The sequence below is a fragment of the Triticum urartu genome, chromosome 7A, assembly GCF_056163025.1.
Source record: "Triticum urartu cultivar PI428250 chromosome 7A, HENAU_Tu73, whole genome shotgun sequence".
Taxonomy (NCBI): domain Eukaryota; kingdom Viridiplantae; phylum Streptophyta; class Magnoliopsida; order Poales; family Poaceae; genus Triticum; species Triticum urartu.
This window is the reverse complement of record NC_141879.1, coordinates 645,722,400-645,739,960: the sequence shown is the minus strand read 5'-3', so window position 1 is coordinate 645,739,960 and position 17,561 is coordinate 645,722,400. Positions and strand designations below refer to the sequence as shown.

General features: G+C 44.3%; 1 pseudogene; it reads right to left on the bottom strand.

Annotated features, from left to right (window-relative positions):
• Window positions 1–2,987: 2,987 nt before the first annotated feature.
• LOC147961018 (uncharacterized) lies at window positions 2,988–6,000 on the bottom strand (annotated as a pseudogene).
• Between the last annotated feature and the right edge of the window lie 11,561 nt (window positions 6,001–17,561).

Genomic DNA, 17,561 nt, shown 5'->3' with positions numbered 1-17,561 from the left:
CGCGCTAAAACTGTCATGGCTGCAAATATTTTATGCGTGTCTAGGCAAAATTAAATGTGAGTGATATCTCTAGATATAAAACTATTCAGCAGTATGACAGACACAAAATAGTTAGGCGTTAGATAGTGCATTTTTAGCGCTGTCGTCGTGTTTTGTCGTGCTACGGTTTTGCGTCGGTTTTTGAGTTGGTTTTTGCCGGGTTTCCATTAGTTGAAATGGAGTACATGATCAGGAATGCATGTATGAATTGTCTCTCGAGACCAGCATATATATCGTCCAACAGGCAAACTAGTAAACACGGGAGAATTGGCCCGGCCACGAATAGATGAAAGGCAGTAAATCATTAAAGCCGGCCAGATTCCAACTAACATCCATCCCGCAGGAACGTACACAAACTAGATTGCCGTAGTTGGCCATACTCCCTCCATTCCACGATGTAGTGCTTCCTCTATTCACGTGCTTCAACTTTGACTGTAAATTTAACTACCAAGACCGATTATGGCGGGGGCAAAAATTATATCAGTGAATTCGTATTCGAAAAATGTTTTCAATTATATAATTTTTTCTCCCGTCACAGTTGGTCTCGTTGGTTAAATTTATGGTCAAAGTTGAATCTCAAAAAGCACGGGCGCACTATAATTTGGAATGGAGGGAGTACAATATATCGACAGCTCTGAAACACTACAATAGGCATGAAAGATAAAATGAGGCCCTGTCAGTCAGCATTGGCACGCATCTAACGGCAGCACGCAGGTATCTGGACAAGCGAGTCCATGGTCTTGATCTCTGGCGACTTAAACAGCAAAATCCATCCCTTAATCGGCTGAGAGGAGCCATTTCATTTCTCCTTTTTGACGAACCAACGACGAGCTTCAGACGCAGGGATGGCCTTGGTGATGATCTTTTTGACCATGGTCACATCGCACGCGACACTGAAAGCATCGTCCTTCAGGTAACAGGATCCCTCCAGGTCGCTTCTCCGGATGACCAGATCAAAGCCGCTCGAAGCTTGTTTCCCGATCGTGAACGTGTGCCGCCGGAACCCGGAAGGTGCAGGTGCACGACGGCCATGGGTTCCCCTCTTGATCCAGCAAACTGATTGTGTATGTGGCTACCACATAATCGAGATTACGGCTAACGAGATTCATTGAGATGGTTACCGAATCGGAGTTGTCGGAGGTGGAGCTGTCCGGGTAGTATTGCAGACACCAGCGATGCCCTCCGACGGCGAAACTATCGGACGCCACGAATTTGCCGTTGCGGAGGCCCTTGGTGTGGGAGTAGCCTTCGACGCGGAGGACGTGCGACCCGGACCCGACCACTGCGGCAACGATGGTCGACGCGGTCAGGCGGGTAGCACTGGCGGAAGGCGCAAAAGGGTTGGACATGGTGTTGGTAGTGGTAGTATTTTTTTTTTTTGAAACGAGGTAAAAGATTTGCCATTTCATTAATTAAGAAGAAGGTTTCAGACAAAGCCGCAAGCGGCAAAAGGTAAAAGATTACTCTCGCGGTATTACAATACCCAAGTGCTTGGCACCTGCCAAAGCCCAAAGCGACACCTCTTGCTTGGTCTTGTTAATGATTACCACCGAAGGGACTGCAACGTTGCGAAAGACTCTCGCGTTGTGCTCGGACCAAATCTCCCATGAGATGAGCATCATCAATGAGGCAAGGGCTTTGGACGAGCCGAGACGAATCTGAAGATTATCGTTCCACCATCCTTTGACCGAAGCGCTCGCCAAACAAGAAGAAGTAGAGATGTGGTGCATTCCGAGCCATGGGAGAATGTCGTTCCAGATGCGCAAAGAGAAGCGGCATTGGAAGAGAAGGTGGGTCGCGGACTCCTGCACTTGCTTGCAGAGAGGACACAAGCCGCAGTTGGGCCACCCACGACGGATCAAGCGGTCTGATGTCCAGACCCTATTTTGAAGAACCAGCCAAGCAAAGAATTTGCACCTCGGCGGAGCCCACACACTCCACACTGACTGGACAAGATCAGAGGAGGTGAGGCCTTCGAATTGCGCCTTGTAAGCCGAGGAAGCTGAGTACGTTCCGTCCTTAGAAAACTTCCATATAATCGAGTCTTCCACTTCATCCTCGAGGGCCACCGTTGAAACCTTTTCCCAAAAGTCAGCAAATTGCTCAATCTGCGCGAGGGACAGACCGTTGGTGACGTCAATATTTGCGATCCAAAGATTGTTGGCCATGGCTTGCCGGACTGAGGAGTTTTTCTTGCGAGAAAGATGGAAGAGGTCCGGTGCAATGTCACGGGGGCGCAAGCCGTTGAGCCACGACGAGTTCCAGAATTGCGTAGTTCTTCCGTTCCCATGGTAGTGGTAGTAGCAATGGGCTAGAAGATGACGGATGCTAGACGAGCAGGTTCTTTGCGTTACTCGACTGCATCACACGAACAGTCCGGCGGCTGGTCGTGCGCGATCGGGAAACGCGCGGGCGCACGCGTATACCGTGTGTGCCAGTGTGGTCGCCGCATGCATGCCTAGCATACGAATCGCCGGCGTGTTCAATTACGTGCCGAATCATCCGGGGGAGACTACAATATTTAGTGACCTGTAGGTATACGGTGTACATGCACTCATAAGTAAGAACGTGGAGTGAACTGTATTCTCAGCTTATTCTTTCTGGTAACTACCCGATGACCGATGACCCATCGCCCTCCCCTCTTGCACAAAAGGCTTACCAGGGGTGTCCAGCACAATTGCACCACGGATGTGCTCTTGGCTCTCGCCTTTTGTGCCATCTGAGTTTGCAGCCACATGACTTTATTTATTTGCTCACTAGCTAGTACCTCCGTTCTGATTTATTAGTCCTTACTAGTAAACTTGCACGTGCAAATGCACGTCTCGACTAATATACAAGTATATATGTGAGAATAATATGCATATAAAGATAGTTTGGTTGCACCAGAAAATATTACAAATCAAGAAAAGACAAACAAGCCTGCCTTTGCATATATAGCCTTTTTTTATTTAGAGATAGAAGACTATAGGAGATCCAGAGCAGCGTGCAATTCTCTGCAGCCGGTCGAGCTTCATATGAAGCACCAGAGTGACACCTTGTTTCAGTAGAAGCTCCTGTATGCCCCGCGAAACTGTTTTCTCCACCAGGATGACATCTGGAGCACATTTCTCCATCACTTGGCTGATATCAGGTCCGGCTTGGAGAAATTGGCAATAATGTACCAAAATTGGCAATCAGGATGCTAGCCAGAGCCTCAAAATCATGCTCGAACAATATATATGTAAAATATGTAGATACAAATGTCGTGCTGGGGGTAATCGTCTTTCTTTGGGATTATTCTCTTCTGACAGAGGAAAAGAGCAATATTCCAATACTTACTACATCAATACATGTACATTTATATAACAAAGTTTCTCTGCTAATGAAATTAAATATTAACCATAATTCTTAAATAAGAAAACAAAGTCCCCTACACGCAAGCAGGGACAAATCTGAAAAATTAACCTTCTTCTATAAAAAAGAACTGAACAGAGGAATCAATAGAAGCCTGGGCTTTCTAAAAAATAATGTCATCACAAAGAAGCCAATGAGGACCAGAATAGGTAAAATGCTGCAGATCTTGTAGTGCCGAGAAATTATAATAGTCATACACAATGCTTGAACTCTTGTGCATCTCCCCACCACATGATGTACATCTTCATTAGTCGCAACACAGACGGTCAGGTCTTGCCAGTCCAATACAGTAATTAGAAGCACCATATCACACTGAAACTTCCATCTACACTCCAGCAATATGAATTCAAAAATTCTAAACTTCCCCAAGGAGTCATGTGTGCAACTGCTCTATATAGTGCAAACTGGACATAAGATAAGATGAACCTTTTAAATATGTATGTAGAGGTAGATTTAAAAAATGTTGGACTGACAAGAGCGAAAGTACAAATTTGCATATAAAAAAACAACCTGGCAATGCTGCTAGAGCAAATAATAAGTGTTACTGAGACAAGCGTTCGTCATAACAGGATATTTAATGATTAATTCAGGAATGATAATCATGTAGGATGGAGCATGTGTGATCACAACAAAGGTTTTCAACCATGAATAAATGAGACTGCTAGGTACACCAACAAATAGTTAAGAGCTAACTTTGAACGATAAAATGTTTCGCAATGCAACTTACAGAAGATGGCTTCTGTATCCTGCCAACAGGATGTGTACTGACAAAAATCTGCATTTAGAAACATATGATGTTAGTTCTAAGAAACATTATAAATACACGCCCAATAGTAGAAATCCACAGCAATATTTCTGGATGACAAACCTCCAAGACATCTCTATACACAACGTTTTTGGTGCTTTTACCAGTTTGATCTATTTCTTTATTTGGCTTTGCCAGAACCCGAGTTGTCTGCCTTGAAACACCCCTTGACAGTGCAACATAAAGCTGACCGTGAGAGAATACAGGCTCCGGAAGGTAAATGCCAACAGTTGGGATGGTTTGCCCCTGGGCTTTGTTTATGGTCATTGCAAAACTCAGACGAATAGGGAATTGCTTCCTCTTCAACTTGAAAGAAGTGAAATATCCTTCGAGGGTGCCATCGGGATCCTAGGGATGAACACTCTCTTTCCAGCATGTTGTCCACCAACAATCTCCGCGTCGATTGCGTTATTTTGGAAAGCTCTAATTATCAATCTCGTTCCATTACAAAGTCCATTATTAGGTTCGAGATTTCGGAGCAGAATGACAGGACAATTAATTTTAACTTTCAAAATATGGGGAGGCAAGCCATTTGGAGTGAGGTTGTTCAGATAGTCAATTGGGTAGTTATTGTGTGTATCATCATCGACAGAATCAAAGCTATAGTATACCTTTTCTTGGCCGGGAAAACTGTCAATCATCTTTGCATTTAGGTTGTCCACGTGCTCATTCTTGGTAGAAAGAATAGCACGTGTGCTCATGTAGGCACCGGATGATGCGTTCTCATGAAGAGATGGGAACACGTGTTCAATAAGCTTCATGACTGGTGCGTCACCAGGTGTCTAACCTATCACAATGTCATCAGGCAGAAGCACATAATCATCACCGATCGTCTCCTCCATTCCATTCCCAATTCTCAAGAGGTATTTGGAGAACCACGGGTCAGTCTGTGCTCTCATATTACGCGGGAGGCGTATTTGTCTAATTCTCTCCCATAGATATGATCTTTGCAGCGTGGCGTCAGTGATTTGTGCTCTTGTCCCACGCGGGACCACGGGAAGGACCTGCCTAAAATCCCCTCCAAACACCACAACCTCCCCCCCAAATGGCATAACACATCCCATGATATCCTATAGTGACCTATCAAGTGCCTCAACTGCTTGACACTTCGTCATGGCAACCTCATCCCAAATTATGAGAGATGCTCTCCGAAGAAACTCCGCAGTACCACTCTACTTGGTGAAGCTGCAGATGCTATTATCCATGAGCTTAACCGGAATTTTGAACCTGGAGTGGGCGGTACGTCCACCGGGCATGATTGATGCGGCTATTCCGGATGTCGTGGTTGCAATAGCTATTTTACCCAATGAACGCACTTTAGCGAGAAGCGCCTTGTAGAGATAAGTCTTATCCGTGCCACCAGGACCATCAACAAAGAAAACCTATTTCCTATTGTTCACCACGTGATCCAAGATTTCCTCAAACCCAGCCCTCTGCTCAATGTTCAGGGATGTATACAGATCTAAATGCTCTTGATCCACACCGACCGACAACTCCTCTCGAACCTCCCTTAGGAGGTCGCCGGAACCATCACCGGTCTCAACCAGCTCCGGGAGGACATAGCTTTTAATATCTGTGCCCATCGAATGCACCAAATCCCAAATGTCTCTAAGGACCATCTGTTCCAGCGCAGCCTGGTTGGACTGGGTACGACGGTAATCCTCAGACATTGACTCCAGGTGCTTCTCCCACAATACACGGATGTTGGTCGCCTCACAGAATACAAGAATAGTTGCAAAAGGCCTTCTTAGAGCACATGGCATCTGGAAAGTAGCAGACTCGGTCAAGCAGTCGTCAAGAGATTTGTCAGTCTCTATTAGGCCCATGAGCTCACACGCTTCCCTGAAAGTCGAGCAGAGCCTTCCATTTACAGTTCTCAAATCCTCATATGAAGTGGCACCACTTCTATGATTCAGAAGCACTCTCAGAAAGTACCTTTCACCATCAGCAGCATGTGCATAAGCAATCCTTCCAACTTGCCCGCGCCCCCTTTGGCTTCTTTTCTGCCACTTTTTCTTACCCTTAATCCATCGAAAGAACTATGGGAACTCTTTATACAAGAAGTTTCGTGCATAAGGGTCCACCTCATTCATCCTAAAGTATTCTGTGAGCATGGTTTGGGAAGAGGACGGTCGGTTCATAACATCCTCTAGGTTATCAGTACCGTTGAATGCAACAGTATGCATGTTGGGCAAATGCAGCTGTAGTTGCAACACAGCAGGAGAGACACCAAACATACGGAAAGCACATACCCTGTACATAGACTCTGGGGGTGTTACAAACCTTGCATCCCTGTATTGCCGAATCTCATTTATCACAACACCATCATTTGCCGCCGGGTCAACTGAGAAGGAAGCACGATCATGCCCCTTGTATATGTACTTGTACAAATATTTGACTGATTTTATGCTCGAGCAAGCTTCAACATTAATCTGACAATTATATCTCATAAGCAGTCCGGGGTTCTACGGGACAACCCATCTGTTGTCCAACACTGCATTCCTAACTTTAACTCGGCGGCCATCATCTCGTCTCCTATATATAGGGTATGAGTCCTTTCCTTGTTGTGTTGCAGGGGAAAACTGTCGAGGGTAACAAAAACGACAATTTCCATCTATCATGCAAGGATAATTCTTCTAGAGAGTACCACATGGGCCGTGGAGTATATGCTTGATAACCAGTCCATGCAACACAGGGTACTTGTCACGGCTAGGGATCTCTGCCGAGATTACCCTATCATAGGCATCTGGATTTGTCAGCTTACTATCTGAGGCCATGATCAGCAGGAAGTGCTCATGCGGCAGACCCCTTTTTTGGAACTCGGTAACATGAGCATACGCCGCAACCGGACCAAAGTACTTCTTTTTTATCATAAGATCTTTCAGACTCCGCATCTTGGCCCTGCATACTCTGGCCACCAGGTCAGGACGGTCTTGTGGTGTTTGTCCGGGTGCAAGTCTGGAAGTTATCTCCTCCCAGTAAGGGTTGCAAGTCATAGTGATTAAGTAATTAGGCTTCCCGTATCTCTGAGCAACGGCTATCGCATCAAGGAATCTTCGCTACATGTCTCGATCACCTCCTGGAAAGTTCGAGGGAGCACGATTCTTTTTCCAATCTGAGCAGCACGCGCCTCTCCAGAAGCAATGGTGTCAACAACAACCTATGAAACAAATGAATAAGGCTCATAATTGGTTCTTGCTTCTAGAATACAAGCATGCCGATAACCAACAAGACTATACATTAGGCTCATATTTGGTTCACGTTTAATTATAGTTATTCACTAACATACCGGTGTGTTTCAAGTTGTCATAGTATGTCGATGAGACTGGGGAGATTTTTGTTACCTAGTACAGCTCAGCACGTATGAGTTTTTGATTCTGAGGCTTCGAGTAGAAATCAAGCCTCGTAGTCTTCATTTTGATGTACATGTCAACAAGCCACTGTTGGAGAAGACGCCCCCCAAACAATAGGATGTTAAAAATTCCTTCCCTGATCTGCAACTTGAAACAGTAATACTCCCTCGCACTAACATATTTTTTAGACTCAGTGGCTTCATCATCATCTTGTTCTTCGTTGTCATCTACAAGATGGTTGCGGCAAAGAATTATGAATAATGCTACTACTAAAGATTAGAGGAATTCATGGATGGGTCACCAATTGTTACGATACCATTACCTGCTTCTCGTTCATCGTTTTGGTTGTCGTCGTCATTGCCTGCCTGAGCCGGTGTTGGTCCCTCATATGGCAGGCAACGGTTCCATTCTGTCTCCATAGCTGGGTTAAATAACGGGTACGCTAAAGGATCATAGTATCCATAGTAGGCTCTGATGTACAAAGGATGGTCCCCTTTTGCATGCACAATAACACTTCTCTCAAAAGTGTGTTGAGGGTTAGTACCTCCAACCCACATTGCAGCCACCTGTGAAGCTGTAGGGGCATTGTACCTCCGTTGGTCCAATTTTATATTTGTGTTTAGTGTAATTTTATATTCCGCTAGGTCTGGAACTGAACCAAGGCTCTTAAAAGCCTCGACATATGGGTTGTTCTCCAGTATACGCAGAATCTTCCGTATGAGGTTGATATCTAGATCTGGAGAGCGCTTCACCCTATGTTCTAAGGCTTCATCTGTATCATAAATGTACAGCTGCAAATGCCTGGGTCCGTGATCACCTGGTACAAGATGGTCTAGACGATGGTACAACTGACCATGAGCACGGAAGGTGTATACACCGGTTCTTGCTGCGGTGTTGACCCATTTGTCCAGGGTAACTCCAAGGCTTGTGAAGGAGAAGTGGGAGTTGAAATATCGAATGTGCTGCCTAAAGTACTTTGCATCCTCATCTACCTGACTTGAAAATAATCGTTGCAGCTCTTGAGGAACCTCTGGGTAAATACCTTGACCTTACCTTTTCTGCAACAGAAGGCTGGACCTTCGTACTGGAACCTAATTGCTCCAGAATGGATACAATCTTTTACTCGCTTCAAAACATGATGCTTGGTGAGTATATTGTGGTAGACATAGTCATAAGGATCATGAGTCTCAAAAGCATATACGAACCATCAGTTGTCACTCTGTATGATTCGAAGTCATTACCTGGAAAGTCACGAGCAAGAATTAAATCCGGGGTCGCAAAGAATAGTGACTCACAACAGTAATAAATTATAATCTCATGGTATAAGTAACCTTGTGCGCTGAAGCGGCTACTCTCCTCCTCCTCATCATCATACACAGTCTCTCCCTCCTGGGAGGTGCCCATGTTTTCTATGGGAACACAATGATTGAATCAGCTAAATATAATAAATGTGGGTACCATTATGGGAGGGAAGACAACACACCTTCAATTTGAGCATCCGGTCTCATTGGCTCGAAAATTCCGGCTACATCAGAGTCCTTGTCAATGTTGCTGACTCCTAGAAGACATAGGAAAACCAACCCAAGAGAGTAGACAAAGTTGTCAAATGTATAATAGCATTCTCAGTGTGAATATCAAGCGGCTTATGCGTTTAAGATCCCCATCAAATCATACTATGCAATTCAATCAGACGGTTAAATACATAGATGGTTGTTTTGTATGGTAGGTGTGCATGGTGACTGGCATACGGATCCAGATGTCTTACCAGCATGGTCGTACTTGTCGGATGAGGCACAAGTCATCCACTTTCTTTTCTTGTACTCGCGAACCCGATATAATAAAGCATCTCTCTGGTCCGTGCTCATTTCCGAGTATTTCGTTCTCTTACGAATGCGCTCCTTCTCGTAGCGGGCAGCTGAATCTATATAACGTAATGTAGAAGTCTCCATGTCATGTCGAAAGGACATTGTGCTGTAATATAACAGAATGAATAATTGCTGGTAAGTTTCAGCATACCTTGTGGTTCAATGGACGGACTGAAGATAAAACTCGTGGGCACAAAGTCATGTTGTCCGTGCTCTCCTCCTGCCTGTAAGACGTTACTATTGTGTTCAGCCGACCTTGATCCAATCCGTAAGACGTTACTATTGTGTTCAGCCAACCTCGCTCCCCGTACGTAAGTTGGATTCCTGTGCAACCAATCATTAGAATCGTCCTCCTTTGTCTTTGGCTCTCCAACCAGTGTGTGTCCCAGCATAATGTGTGATACCTACAGTTGATGTAGAAACTTGTGGGATGATAAGCATTCCAGCTTCAGTCCACAATTTATGTGACATTGCAAGTATGAACTGAAAACAAATGTTGGCGCTCTGACCAGGTGACGCTTCCCCGGCAGATGGTTGGCGCTGTTTGACACTCGCAACGCCGGTTGCAGTTGTCGCTTTGTGCCGTGCCACGGGAAGACTAGTACCCTCGGAGATCTGTACCGTAATGGTTGAACCTGTTTTGAAGAAGAGTAGACAAACTCATAAACCCTGATGAAGATGTGTCATTAATACAATGGTATTTGAAGGTGGTATTACCAGGTGAAGATCGCGAGTACGAGCTGTGAGGTAATTCGACAGTAACACTGTCAGCTACAGCTTTTTTTTGTAGGCGAGCCAACCGCAGCTTATGTAAGTGTTCTGCTCTTTGTTCGTCTGTTAGTCGAGCATACCAATTATGGGCACTCCTTTTTCGCCCAACATTAGCATCTTCGGAATGTCGAACAGTAGTCATGGAGTCCCCTGTACATCTTGCATCTGACATAACGCAGGAGTCAGACATATAAGCAAAATGAGTAAATGGTCATTCAATAATTATGATATGCAGAGTATGAACATACCATTTGTGTGTGTGTTGGTTATGTTGCTCAAAGGGGTACATTCCTTGGATCCTAACGAAGCATGTGCCTCAGGTGCTAGTTGACCACTAACAATATTCAGAGTCTGAGCCTTCTTTTCTTGTTGGGACATACGACGTTTTTCGAGGAATGCTGCTCTCTTCTCATAAGACAGTTGGGCATACCATGTATTCTTTTTTTCTTGTTGACTATTAGTAGTGACACTTTCATTCTCAATGGTAGACGAGTTCGTTATGTCTGTAAATGGCGAACGATGCGTAGTCATTTGTGGAACTTTGTCTGAATTACTCTACGTCATCTTATAGGAAAAACACAAATATTAAGAAGAATCAACAAAGTACAGAAAGAGGTGAAGAAGCAAATGCAATAACCAGACGCTGGAACAGCATGTGTAATGTGCGACTACAGAGTTCGGAGCAAGCAACATAGATAAAGTGCAGGACTGAAAGTCGAGCAATACATATATTTGCACTGTAAATTGATTTATTAGAAGAAGATATAAACAAAGCTTTAATTAACAGCAAGGCTATTGGATCTGGACACCAAAATAATGAATTAAATAAGTAGAACTTCAGAGAAACTACCACTATTTAAAAAGAGAGCTGTTGTATTGATCAAATGAATAGGTTATTTTAAAATGAAAAGGCCTTACCAAGAGATGTTAATTATCCTAGAGAGTTAGAAGACCAAAAATTATTTAACCCACTATGCTAATTATGAAGAAGTATATACATACATTATTTTACAAATGAGGGTGTATACAACAAATCTCAGAGTATATAGTACCATATGGAGTATATACCTATGATACTGGCAATACGATTAGTATATACTCCCTCCGTCCGTAAATACTTGTCATCAAAATGGATAAAAAGGGATGTATCAAGACGTATAGATACATCCCTTTTTATCCATTTTGATGACAAGTATTTTCAGACGGAGGGAGTACTTGATTGTCAGAAAGGAGTATACTACTACAAAAATATGCAACTGAAGCAAATTCATGATCCAACTCAAGCATCGACGAATTTGCATCTGGTGAAGAACAGATCGATTCTCCATATTTAACTTAGCTCATGTACGTATGTGATTAATCTGACCAGGCTCAAACAATGCCTAGAACTGAGAGCAGCAGAAACACCAACAAACATTAGAAGGTATTGAACATGGTACAATTAAACCAAAAATTGCGACAGCAAGTAGGAAGAATGTGAGGGTAAAGCACCTACAGCATGGAGGTCCGGCGTGGGCTGTGTCCTGGCGGCGTGTGGACGCGGCGGCCCTGTCAAGTTGTTGTATACTATGTCGTAGCTGTAGTTCCTGATAACAAAAATGAATAGAATATCATAGCTAATTTATTGTTAGTGAAAAGGTGCAGAATGTAAGCAGGTACGAAATCAACCATTGTGTGTATGCATGTCAGATACATAGTTCTAGCTAGTGCTCCTTCAGATACATATGTAAATTAAGCTCAGCTCCTTTCAGCACATGGATAGAACGAATTTTAGCAATGGCCAGCTGCATAACAACAGGGATTCTGAAAAACAGAGCAGAAAACATCTCGTTGATCGTGAACCAGGTATGGGGGAAGTATGGACATCATTCGTACGTACGGCAGGCTGGCCGACTCACGGCCAGACTTATCGATCCCGACGACATGGGCATCCACATTAAAAGAAGACATGAAGAGAAGGACAAACAACGCATCCTGGAGTAGCCATGCAGACCCGGTGAAGGAATTGAAGATGGACCTTTGTAGGCGGCCGTGCGAGGAGAGAACGGTGTCAACGGCGTCGTGGATGGGTCGGCCCGGGCGGTGGGCGCATGAACGGGGCGGCCCGGGCGGCGGCGTGTGAACGGGGCGGTCCGGGCGGTGGCGCGTGGACGGGGCGGTTCGGCGGCGGCGTGTAGACGGAGGCGCGTGGACGGGGCGGTCCGGGCGGTGGCGCGTGGACGGGGCGGTCCGGCGGCGGCGTGCAGACGGAGGCCTAGGTCGAGGGCGGTGGCTGGCGGGGAGGATCTGGCGAAGAGGTGGGGCGAAAACTGCACACGCCGTCGGGGCAGCGACGTGATGGTGATGTTTTTTTTGGACGGGGTGTTAACCCAATGACAATGGTGGGTAAGTAATTACCGTAATGTCATGGTGGGTAATTAAAGTATAAAACACGTTTAGTATGCTGGAGTGATGTAGACCATCAGATTGGAGGTTTCGATGGGTAGGATGATTTGGTTCTCCGTCCTCTCGTGCTTTTATAGGGGTAGTAGATAATTGGGTCAAACTTTGACATTTGATTTAACTCTCAAAAAATAAGTTATATACCCTAAAATATGGATCCAACAATAAAAATTTGGGAGTGGTTTAACCCTAAAGGAAGAAACAACAAAAATAAAAATAAAGGAAATTAGTATTATACTTTTTTGCAAGTAAAAAACATAAAAAGACATTAGTATCAAACAACTTTGCATGGAGCCTATCTTAAATAAGGACCAAATATATTTACTTATCTAGATAAATTACAAAAATATGATTTGCGAACTATAATGTTAGCAAGTGTGTAGGGGGCATTGGCCCCCCTCCCCCAATTTCACCGTATTGTATTTATTCAATAATTGCTTATGGTTAAGTACATGTATTTAATAATTATCATCTGTATCATTATCTTATAATTACATTGCATCACCATGGGCGGCAATGAGCAGGACAACGGTGATGATGGTTACTTCATGGCAAGAAATTTCATGTCGTTCTGTGACTATGAGCGGCGGGCGATTGTTAAATTCTGTCTGAATTAACTTGAACTTGTGTGATGTGTGCTACTACTAGTCAATAATCGAGTGGATGATGTGTGCTATATTTTTCAAATTCTTGGAGGGGATCAAAGGATTCCAGTCACGAATCACGGTTGAGATCTAGGTATAGCGTCAATAGAAGGGGCCATGTATTTTTTGTAGAGAGTGTAGGTGAATATGTGTTCTTCTGCCGTAAGGAAAGAATATAAGAATCCTATCTACCTAAGAAAGTAATACCAACTAACTTATTTATCTCAACTTGTAAATATGTCACATCATCATATAATTACTAGATGGTACCCCGTGCGTTGCTGCGGGAATTTTGTAGCAATGCGGACATACCATGGGATAATTCAGAGTCGCTAACAGCATAACAAATACAAAAAGATGGATCAAAGTGATTACCCTATAGATAGGAACAACATATTACGGATTTGGTATGCCACAGTTGCAAGTAGAAACTAACCAAATAGTACTAATGAGAGTTTTTTCTTGATTACAAACAAATGCGGCCACATTACTGATAACCATTCTAAATTTAGGCAACATAATTACTACTTTTAGGTGGAAGTCATAGTGTAGTTTGTAAAACGCTACATGCATGGTTAGCGTTGTACCATGTGAGGTCGTCTCATAAGGAAATTCTAAAAGAAATAAAAGAGAACACTTGAACTTGTATATGTGAGCTGCATATGAAACATTCAGATAGGTCCATAACATCATGCCTCTATAATAAGAGAAAGAAATGTGGACAAAAAGTAGGTTGATGAATATGAGGAGAAAATGTTTTTTTTTCTGTTTTGCTGCTGTCAAAAGATATAACATCCATTACTTTTTACCCTCATAATGTAACTAAAAATAGATGTGTGAACTGATTTGACAGAATCTGTAGATATAAAATCACATGAATCAGAAACAAAGGCCCAATATACAATCTTGTATAGGCTAGCCCAGACTCAAGGGCCATGACCCTCTACTTCTTCCTCTCCATACAAAAAAGAAATAATGTTCGGCTCATTTTCTCTCTTGTATGACATTGAACAAATACATCCATTCTTTCATGTGTGTGGGTGTGCATACATGTTGCTCATTCTCGATATGTCATTGTCATCCAAATTTGACGAACGGACAGTGTTGCGCCAGACAGTTGCACATGCCAACGTGGATCTGCCCTCTAATCACTTGTACAAAGATTCTAAACTCTGTCTAGCTAGGGGCCCATGACAACAAACAAAGAACTAAGGGAAGAAGTTCCAGAGAGAGGAGCAGGAAGGAGAAGACATAGTAGCTGTGAGGAGGGCAGTTTCCATCCACCGCTGGGGTGAGATTGATGGTGGGCATCAGATCCAGCCTGCGGAGAAGGCAATCAAGCTCATCCTCGACACCCCCCAATAGCTACGCACCTACCTCCTCTCGATCCTTCATTACATCAGTCCTTACCCTTCCTTGCTTGATCCGCCCCACCCAAAAGTATGAATAGCTGGCATGATCTCCATTCCCCGGCAATCAAGGAGTTAATCCACACCATGGATTGTAAATGACATGTAGCCAAACCAAGATATAAAGGAAGGCGTCACCATCCGCATAAACATTAGAGAAACAAAAAGAGACCATACACTTTGATTTTAGGGAGGAGGAGGGGCAATCCGAAGAGGAGTAGCGCTATGATGGGGCTTTTGCTTTTCAGGCAAACATTTATAGATCGAAGGGGAGAGATGGAGCAGTGCCTGTTCGGCTGTGGTACCTGAATGAAGGAATTAGGAGCCTGTAGGGGAAGGGGACGGGACGGGCGGGAAGGAGAAGAGGTTGGGATTTTCTTTTTTGTTTGCGAATTGACACCATTGGCCTTCGGTGTTAATTTATGTAGGGAAACTGAGCAACGACATGCATGTCTACATGCCAATAAAAATTAGTTAAATTCTTTTCTAGGCCATGACCGTTGGGTGGAAAAGAGTGATTGGCTGATTTTGCAAACTGATTGATGATGTGGCATAGAGATGATGTGGATAGTGTGCATGTTGAGAGAATAGGTAGAAGTGAGGAGCAACTTCTTAAGAATGTTAGATATGTCTTTCTACGAAGAGACATCACTTCATCTCATTTTTCTTGTCCGTTTTTAGCTCTGATATTTTAGAGGAAAGGCCCAGGCTCAACTTTAAATTAATAAAGCCTACAAGGCAGAGAGTAACAGAGAAGTACGAACACCAGACGAACACATAACAGAGTAGCAGAAGTCTAGGACAGACCACAATCGACAAAATAGGCACGCAGGCCAACCAAGCAAAGTAGCAAACTACGACCACTGAAGAAAACGGAGGATGACGACATAGAGCACCAACTACAGCAGGCTGGCACGATCTATTTCCAGAAGATTGGAAGCCATAGCACGTACGCGGGAAATGAGAAGCTCCACCGCTGCCATGTCACCCTCCTTACTCGGAGATTTCCACTTCTGCAAAAAGGTAGAACATTTGAAGATGCAGCCAACCGCCCTATTGCGGAACACGTGTTCGATAGTAAACTTATTTCTGGTGGTCCAAAGGACCCAACACATGGCAAAAAACCAAACCAGAACATCCTCTTTGTCTAACCAGCAAGGAAGGGAGTGAGGGCTCGAAGCTCACCAAAGCTATTGGGGGCCTGGACACGTCCAACGAATCTCTAGTGCAAGCCCAGAACAACCTAGCAAGGGGGCACCGAAAAAGAATATGATCAGTGTCTTCAACACAGTCGCAGAGCGAACAACAACCAAAGCAGGGCCCATGCCTTTTCTTGATTAGGTCTGCGGCAGACAGGCGCCCTCGCATGGCCTGACACATGAAAATTTTAATCTTGGGTGGCACCCTTGTGCTCCAGACATCCTTAAAACTAGTGACGGTCGAGCCAACCAACAAGGCGCGGTAATAAGACTTGATAGTAAAGCGACCAGAAGCCGAATGGGGCCAGGAGACCTCATCCCGGGACTCCGAGTGCACAAGGAGGATAGCAACAAGATGGTGCCAAATCATCCAACTCCACATGAGACAGGGCACGGCAAAAACCAAGATCCCACTGTCTGGCCGCAAGCTCCGGGATGGAGATTGAGGGGGATGCAACAAAGGAAAAAGGAGTCAGGAAGGCAGCTGCAGGGGGCCATTCCCCAGTCCAACAGTCCAACCAAAACCTAACAGAAGAGCCATCACCAACAAAGAACTTAGCCAAGGACCTAAAATTGTCATGCACGTTGAGCAGCTGCCTCCAGAACTGGGAAACAACAGAACTAACCTGGGTCGAGGCCATGAGGAGGCTAGAAACAAGAAAGTATTTTTCTTTGAGAATACAAAACCATAGCACATCAGCGTGGGAGGACAGAATGCGCCACGACCACTTAAGAATGAGACATTTATTCATGATGGAGGTGTTGAGGATCCCTAGACCCCCAAGAACCTTCGGCCTACACATCAAATTCCATTTGACAAGTCTATTTTTTCGGCTTGTCTGCGGTAATCCAGTAAAAGACACTCCCGTGCTTATCAAAACCCGCATGAGATACATAGGCAGGGAAGAAAGACAAGCATTAATAAGACAAACCTTACCAGTAGAAGAACTGTACCTGCCCCTCCATGGCATAACTCGATTGCCCACTTTAGTTACCAAGAAGGAGAAATCCTTGGTCAGGAGTTTATGAGGCGATGTAGGCATACCAAGGTATTTGCAAGGATAAGAACCTAGACTATAGTTGAGAAGGGCAGCCACACGTCGCACCTCATCCGGAGGCACGCCAATCACCAATACCTCACTCTAGGAGAAATTGATGTAAAGCCTGGATAGCTTCTCGAAGCAAAGCAGGAGAAATTTAAGATTCACAATGCAACTATCAGAATTTTCTACCAAGATAGTATCATCCGCATACTGAAGATGTGAAACGCTCGAGGAATAAGGTGCGAAGCAACCAGGGAAATGTGTCCAGCCACCACATGGTTAAGGATACAAGAGAAGGCATCCACGACAAAATTAAAGAGCAGAGGAGAGATAGGGTCACCCTGCCTAAGGCCCCTACCATTATGAAAAAAGGGCTAGCCGACCCATTGACAGAAACAGCCCCATGCCCGCCATTAACAAGCTGCATGATACGATGAACATAGGCACCATCAAAACCCTTGGCCAGAAGAACATCATGAAGGAAAGACCAACTAACCGAATCATGCGCCTTTTCAAAGTCCAACTTAAGGATCACATCATTACAATTTCTAACTTCTTTGAGATCATGGACAATCTCATGAAAGTTGAGGAAACCATC